This window comes from Hakea prostrata, chromosome 9 (assembly GCF_041222555.1).
Source record: "Hakea prostrata isolate BN-2017 chromosome 9, UWA_Hpros_2, whole genome shotgun sequence".
Lineage (NCBI taxonomy): Eukaryota > Viridiplantae > Streptophyta > Magnoliopsida > Proteales > Proteaceae > Hakea > Hakea prostrata.
The window spans coordinates 14,749,809-14,759,165 of record NC_142608.1 but is presented as its reverse complement, the minus strand read 5'-3'; positions in this window follow the sequence as shown (position 1 = coordinate 14,759,165).

Genomic DNA, 9,357 nt, shown 5'->3' with positions numbered 1-9,357 from the left:
TAATAATTAAAGATAATTTAGGTTTTAACTATGGTGTTTTGATTTTTAATAATTATTTTAATTAAGGGTAATTTAGTAGTTTAACTTTTTAGCCAAGGGTATTTTGGGGTTTTAGAAAAATATTTAACGGTAAAAGTTAAATTTAACCGAAAAAATTAGCAGAGGGGAGGTGTTTGATATATTTGCTAGGTAAGAGGGGAGGTAAGTGATATTATCCAACTAAGAGGGGGTGTAAGTGCTATTTGTCTAGCTAAGAGGGGAGGTAAGTGATATTTACCCATATTAGTATGGTTTCTACCCAAAAAAAGTAGAATCCGGATCATCACCCCTGACGCCCGACAGTTTTACCACCACAAATTTGGTGGGATCCACCCATAAAAAATAATAAAATAAAAAGGGATAATTACTGTTGCCCCCTGTAGTTTGATTTTATTACTAATAAAAACCCTGTTATTTACGAAATTACTGTTGCCCACTGTAGTTTGATTTTATTACTAATAAAAACCCTGCTATTTACGAAATTACTGTTGCCCCCTTCCTTATAACGGTGTTAAGTTGCCGTTAAGTTTGAATATGTAATGTCTAATTTGCCCTTCATTAAAATTAAAAAATCAAAATACGATGCTACCCCATTTATAAAACCAGATTAAATGTCAATTTTACCCTAAACTTCATTTATTTTGAATTAATGAAATAGACAAAATCCAAATCCGATTTGGTTTCTCACCTTCACAAAACATCATCTATTTTGAATTAAAGAAATGAGAAAAATCCAAATAGGATTTGGTTTTCCACATTCACTAAACTTCATTTATTTTGAATTAAAAAAAGGGTAAATATCACTTACCTCCCCTCTTAGCTGGACAAATAGCACTTACACCCCCTCTTAGTCTTAGTTGGATAATATCACTTACCTCCCCTCTTACCTAACAAATATATCAAACACCTCCCCTCTATTGACTTTTTCGGTTAAATTTAACTTTTACCGTTAAATATTTTTCTAAAACCCCAAACTACCCTTGGCTAAAAATATTTTTTATTTTAAACCCTAAATTACCGTAATCACCATAACAACTAAATACTAAATTACCCTCAATTAAAATAATTATTATAAACCAAAACACCATAGTTAAAAATCAAATTATCTTTAATTATTAAAAGCCCAACATACCCTTTTCTTTTTTTTTTTTTTAATTTAATGAAACAATTAAAAAAACACGTACTACTATTTTGGGTTTTTCTAATTGTTTGATAAATTTATTAAAAAAAAAAAGGGATGTAGGCTTTTAATAATTAAAGATAATTTGGGTTTTAATTATGCCATTTTGATTTTTTAACAATTATTTTAGTTGAGGGTAATTTAGTATTTTAACTGTTAGGGTGATTACGATAATTTAGGGTTTAAAATAAAAAAATATTTTTATTCAAGGGTAGTTTGGGGTTTTTGAAAAATATTTTACGGTAAAAGTTAAATTTAACTGAAAAAGTCAATAGAGGGGAGGTGTTTGATATGTTTGCTAGGTAAGAGGGGAGGTAAGTGATATTATTCAACTAAGAGGGGGTGTAAGTGCTATTTGTCCAGCTAAGGGGGGAGGTAAATGATATTTACCTTTAAAAAAATGAACAAAATCCAAATCCAATTTGGTTTCCCACCCTCACTAAACTTCATTTATTTTGAAAAAAATTTAGGTGATTTTCAATTTCCAATTTGAGTTGAATTCGATTTTCATTCCTCTTCCGTTTCTATTTGAGTTTTATTCAATCATTCTTTCTTTCATTTTTATTTTTATTTTGTCCACAGTTAATTAAGGGTATTACTGTAACTTGACAAAAGGGTAAATAAGTAAAAAGATAAGTATAAGGGTATTTTAGAATTTTTGAGAAAATATAAAGATGCCACACCATCAATTAACTAACGGAATTTAACGGTAGGGGGTAATAGTAATTATAGACAAAGTTGAAGGTTGGATTAGTAATTTTGAAAAGTACAGGAGATACAATAGTAATAAAATCAAAGTACAGGAAGCCAATAGTAATTATTCCAATAAAAAAATTAAAAAAAAAAACTCTCTCATCACCCAACCCCTGGGTCGCCCTGTATTTATGGTGGTAAAGCGGGTCACCGGCGGGACGTAGCCATTGCCCTTCGTGAAGAGGATAGTCATTTCTTATGGCTTTCTCGTTCACGCCCAGAAGCTCACATACCACAGAACCGGTGGACAAGACTGATTGGCATTGTTAAGAAAACGAGTGGCTAGTTCGTTTTGGTATCTACGGGTACCTAATTTATCCAGCTTCCTACAGAAAAGTCCGACATCCTTCGTCTCATCCGCTGGCTAAAGCGAATCCGGACCAGTTCCATATGGAAATGAATCCAATCCTAGGGCATTCCACTTTCTGGGATGGGAGCACAAAGTGCTACCCCGATGAGTAACTGATCCGAACTCAAAAAAGTAATAGCATGGTTGATTTCATATCATAATTCTTATGTATAAGTAGAGATAACTATCTTATATATATGTAGGGCGAAAGAAAATTTTATCTCACATTGAATTTCACACTTTTTTTCCAATCCAAAGAAGAATGGATAAAAAATTTCAACTAGAGGGTTAACCAACAAAATCGGTTGGTATCGTAGTATGTTATCGAGCTAAAATAAGGCAATAGTATTAAGAAGGTTCCGGTTTTACTCTTATTCAGTTGATTTCCTATTGATAGTGAAACTATTGTTGGTCGTATTTCATTAATTAAGGATAAGAATTATTTTTAATTGTTTATTTATTTATTTATTTAAGTTTTTATTCAACATTTATTGATTTTCTCTAGGTTTTTCTTTAAATTTTAGGTCATGGTTGCTTGGAATTTAAGTCTATGTTATTTGATTTCCTTTAATCAATTTTGTCGTTTTTCGATTAAAATACGATGGATTGTAACCACTCATTTTAATTCAAATTAATACGTTTATATTGACACACCTTTAAAAGGAAAAAGAAAGATATTTAAAAACAAAAGATTTTTTTTATATTCTCTATAACTTTAAAAATACAAGGACATTAATACTAATTATAACCAACTACCGAACTACGTACATTTGAATAAGATATAAATTAAAAATAATTGTAAATTAAAGTTTTTTATTAATTCATTTCTTACTTGCTTTAACCTAAATTTTAATAAATGGGGTGGTCTTTTTCACATGAATTCACTCAAATAAAATATTAATTTTATAATTGTTATAAATAATATTGATTGTGGATATCCATCACCCTCTAATAGACAGTACTTCCAATTAAATACCTCAACCACCTCAGCATACAATCTTGGTGATTCACATTCCCATCTTAATTAAAGATTACAGTGATCTCAACGGGCAATGTTGGCAGTCAATATTTCCATTCTATGCACCTTTTATCTTGAGCGGCAATCTATCTTTCCATATCAAGAATATTATTGTGTGCAAAAATCATATATTGTATTTCCATATCAGAGTAGATGCTCCTTTTACTATAAATATGTAATGCACTCAACTGAATGAATTACTTATGATTGATCTTGTTCTAGTTTTCTTCTTTGTCTCTGATATATTCGCTTTATTTTATAACACGTTATCAGCACGACGATTGCTCGAAATAATTGTAAACAAATCCACTCAAAGCATTGCGTTTTGAGAAGAAAGACAGCATATTATGTATCATCATGTTTTATATTCCAAAGTGAAAAGAATGATCGACCTCCTTGTGCGTTTTTATAAACAATGGAGTTTACCTTATTCATCTTGTAATGTAAGTGCATCATAATAAAAAGGTATGTGTTTTATTGAATCTAAGAATCAAACAAATAATAAGATATTAGATTTCCTTAACAATTGTGATTTGTCATTAACAATTGATTTTATTTATTATATATAGTGGTTGCTAGCTTTGCATCACAAATATTATTAAATGCACCTGAAGTTGCAATATTTGAAACTGTAAATAAATACAGTTCTACAGGTACACATGAAGTTGCAAGATTTGAAACTGTAAATGAGTACAATTCTGCAAATGCACATGAAGTTGCAAGATTTGTAACTGTAAATGAGTACAGTTCTGCAAATGCACATGAAGTTGCAAGATTTGTAACTGTAAATGAATACATTTCTGCAGATGCACTTGAAGTTGCAAGATTTGAAGTTGTGTATGAATACAGTTCTGCGGATGCACATGAAGTTGCAATATTGAAACTGTAAGATTTGAAACTGTAAATAAATACAGTTCTGTAGTTTTTGAAATTAATTATCTATTGAGATTATAAGGAGAATATATTATTCATGAAAATATGCCAGCAAATTTTCTAGTTTCAGATTTGTTGTTACAATAACAATATTGTAAAAGGAGTTTTAAGAAATACTCTGAATAATATCATGCCTATTTGTGGCTGAGTAAAATAATGGACTATTAATGAAAAGTCATAAAACTCGTCCTATTGGTTATGTTCCATTCCCTAAAGTGAATGCAGCAATTCATGATATGCTTGAAAGAAGGTAAAATTAAAATTATGGTCATGACTGTGGAAGAGAATGAGGCAAAAAACAGAATAATTACCGTTATTATTATAGAAATAAATAAGAGAACAATAAGGATTCTCAATATAACAATTCAAGAAGTAAATATAATATTTGTTATCGATGTGGTATGAAAGCTATTAAACATGTATCTGTCATACTCCACAATATTTAATTAAGCTTTGTCAAGCCTTAATTAAAGAAATAAAAATAATGTGGAGATAAATTGAATTTTCCAAAATCATGATACTTGAGCAATTTTTGCTTATAAAAGAAATGATTTTGATGGCCTCACAGAGACTATACATCTAGATGCTGCAAACTTTTTTAAAGATAATAGTTGAAGATTTGATTATGTTAGCAGAATTCAAATAAAAATAAAATTACTATTATATTAGTTTGTAGTTTTCTTCTCTTCAAATCTCATCTCATATGTTAGTTTTTAAATTTAATCTTTTTCCTTTATAATTTTTTTATTGACTTTTTCTATATCTTTTAATATATTTTGTTTCATTTTGATGAAGAATGTGAATATTCTCTTATATGCTGTGACGCATATTATACTAAGAGAAAAATATACATATTTCTTTTATTTGATAATGCGGAAGCCAATATTCATATAAAATAGGTAGTACAACATTGATTGGAAGCTCCAGACGAAGTAATCTATTATTATCTGGGAGATAAAATTGGTTATGAAGAATTTATTATTTTGTAGTAAGTCTCAAAGAAACTTATTAAGTTTCAAAGTTATTTGCCAAAATGATTATCAGATTGAGACTACAAATAATGGTATAAGTAAATATTTATACAAAGGTATTAGATATTTCTCCCAATTTGTACTACACAAATATCACATGGTTGAAACACATGTTTGGGTAAATCAAATGAACATTGATTCCAATAATTTTATTATTTGGCATGACCGGTTGGACCATCCCGAATCAAGTATGATGCGAAAAATTATTGAAAATTCAATTGTCATCCATTGAAGAACCAGAAGATTCTTCAATTAAGTGAATTTTCTTGTATTGCTTGTTCTCAAGAAAAATTTATTATTGAATATTGAATATTCACCAGCTAAAGTTGAGATTGAACATTCTACGTCTTTGAAACGTATATAAGGTGAAATATATGGGCCCATTCACCCATCATGTGGACCATTCATATAATATACGATTTGAGTAGATGCATCTGTAAAATGGTCACATGGATGTTCATTATGAACTCGCAATTTGGTATTTACGAGATTGTTGCTCAAATAATGAGATTAAGAGCATAATTTATGGATTATAAGATAAAGACAGTTTGTCTTGATAATGCTGGTGAATTTGCATCTCAGGCTTTATGATTATTGTATAACAACTGAGATCACAGTTGAATAGCCTGTTGCTCATATTTATATCCAAAATGGTTTGGTAAAATTATTTATTAAATGTCTCCAATTAATAGCTAAACCATTGTTTATGAGAACAAAGCATCATTTATATGCATCAGGCCAAAAGGTTGTCATAAATTCTCCCTATTACAATTGGCTTATGGTCAGAAGCAAAATATTTATAATCTTAAAATTTTTTGGATGTGTGGCTTATGTTCTAATTGCTCCATCACAGTGCACAAAGATGAGTTTCCAAATAAAGTTGGGAATATATTTGGATATGAATCTCCTTATATAATTCAATATATTGCCAATGAAAGGAGATTTATTTAATGAATTAATTTTTCTAACATGAGGGGGAGAGAATAAACAGTTGGAAAAAGAGATTGATTGTATGCATTATCATTATCTCATTAGATCCTCGCACTAAGCATTGTGAACTTAAAGTTCAAAGGATAATGCAATAAATATTATAAATCAACTGCCAGATTTGGTGACTGCTAGGAGTTACTAAATCTCGTATTCCAGCTGTAAATGCTCCAATTAGAATTGATGTCCCAGCAGGACAATCTATCAGTGCAAATGAAATTAAACCATGTTTAAAACGTGGAAGATCAATCGGTTCCAAGGTTAAATTCCTATAAAATGAAATGAGCAAATGATCAAGATGATCATAATATGGAGACAATTGATTATGAAGACCCTGAAGACATAACTTTCTATAAAACCCCAGAAGAGGTTTATGTACCTGAAAATAATTAAGAGATCTCGATTAGTTATGTCATTGCAGGAAAAAGATGGAACCGAAAAGATAAAGTTGTCGACAACATTTTTGCATATTATGTTATTGTTGAAATAATACAACAAGACAAAGATCTTGAACGTAAATTTGTTGATGAATATAAATCAATAAATGATTGGCCAAAATGTAGAGACGGAATTCAAGCATAATTGAATTCGCTTGAAAATAAAATTTTTTGGACCTGTAGTCCAACATCTGAAGGTAAAAAGCCAATGGGGGTACAATTGAGTTTTCTGCGAAAAATGAAATGAGAAAAAGAATGAAATCGTGATATATAAAGCATGAATTATGGCACAAGAATTTTCGCAGATGTTGGCATTGATTACATTGAAACATGTTCTCTTGTGGTGGATGCAATCACCTTCAGATATCTTATTAATCTAATAGTGTATGAAAATTTTGACATGCATCTAATGGATATTATTACAGCCTATTTATATGGATCACTCAAGTGTGAAATATATATATGAAAATCTCTGAAGGATTCAAAATGACTGAAGCATATAAAAATTCCTAGGAAGTTTGTTCAATAAGGCTTCAAAGATTATCAAGGCATATATGGTATAATCTCCTTAGTGGATATTTACTAAATGAAAAATATAAAAATGATCCAATTTATTATTGTACCTTTATTAAAGGATATGGATCTAATTTTAGTAAGTATATATGATGATGATTTAAATATCATCGAAACTCCTGAAGAGTTTCCAAAAGCAATAGATTATTTAAAAAAAATTGAAATGAAAATCTTGAAAAGACAATGTTTTGTCTTGACTTGTAAATTGAGCATTTGACGAATGAAATATTCGTTCATCAATCAACTTATATAGAGAATATTAAAAGATTTTATCTAGATAAAATACATCCATTGAGTACCCCAATGGTTGTGAGATCGCTCAATATAAAGAAAGATTTATTTCGACCCCAAGAAAATAGTAGAAAATTTCTTGGTCATAAAGTACCATACTTAGTGCAATTGGAGCATTAATGTATTTTGCTAATAGTATAAGACCAGATATAACATTTTCTATAAGTGTATTAGCAAGATTTATCTTTTCTCCAATATGAAGACACTGAAATGTTATAAAACATATATTTCAGTATATTCGAGAAATTATTGATATGATATTATTTTATGAATGTGGACATCAACTTATTTGTTATGCAAATGCAAGATTTTTTATCTGATCTATATACAACTAGATCTCATACAGGCTATTTATTCATAAGTGAATGTTAGCTATTTTATATTTGGTTTAGATCAATGATACAACACATTCAGGAAGCATGCAGTCTTCTATTAGAAGAAGATGTTTGAACAATATTATATGAATATTATGCTCCATGTATAGCTTAATTGAAGCGAAGATACATCAAAGGAGATGGAACGATACATATTTCACTGAAATTCTTCTTCATTCATGACCTTCAATGAAATGGTGAAATCGATGTTCAACAAACTCGTTCAAGTGATAATTTGACAGATTTATCTACTGAGAAGTTGTATACTTCAAATCTTGAGAAGCTGGTATATGATATTGGAATGTACGTACTTAAAGATACTCAATGAAATTATTATCAGGGGAAGTAAAATACGTGCTGCACTCTTTTTCTCTTAACCAAGGTTTTGTCCCACTGCGTTTTCCTGGTAAGGTTTTTAATGAGGCAGCTACCAATACGTATTATTTCGACATGTATACTCTTTTTCCTTCACTAAGATTTTTTCCCACAGGATTTTTTCTTAGTAAGGTTTTAATGAGGTACATTATCTATTGATGAACATCCAAGGGGGAGTGTTATAAATAATATTGATTGTGGATATCCATCACCCTCCAATAGATAGTACTTCCAATTGAAGACTTCAACCACCTCAGCATACAATCTTGGTGATTCACATTCCCATCTTAATTGAAGATTACAGTGATCTCAACACGCAATGTTGGCAGTCAATATTTCCATTCTATGCACATTCTATCTTGGGCGGCAATCTATCTTTCTATATCAAGAATATCTTATTGTGTGCAAGAATCATATATTGTATTTCCATATCAGAGTAGATGCTCCTTCTACCATAAATATGTAATGTACTCAACTGAATGAATTACTTCTGATTGATCTTGTTCTAGTTTTCTTCTTTGTCTCTGATATATTCGCTTTATTTTATAACAATAATATATTTATTACAAAATAAAAGAAACCGATATGGAAATTTATTTTTTGGTTGATAATATGATTTTTTTTTCCAGTTTAATAATGGAAAAAAAATCTTGTTGTGCACATCTCCCTGCGCTGTGCACAGCGGCACCACAAATTGACATATGTCGTATTCTTAATAAACGGCTCAGATTAGAAGACAGGGTTTTAAGTGAAAATAACCCATCTTATGACCCGTTTTAACAAAAAAATAATCCGTTTATTAGACCTAGTTTTAAATATGGTTGCCCAAGATTTCTTTTCAAGATTCTCTCATGTGTGACTCCATCTTCTTCCCTCTTGTTCTTCCATATCTTCCAATGAATCACAAGGAAATGGCTATTTCTTGCCAGTCCAATCGGAGTCTTTACCAACAAGAACACCAAACAAGTTGTTGAGATCGCAATCTCTTCCGTGGATCTGTTCTGTAAAGATCTGCTG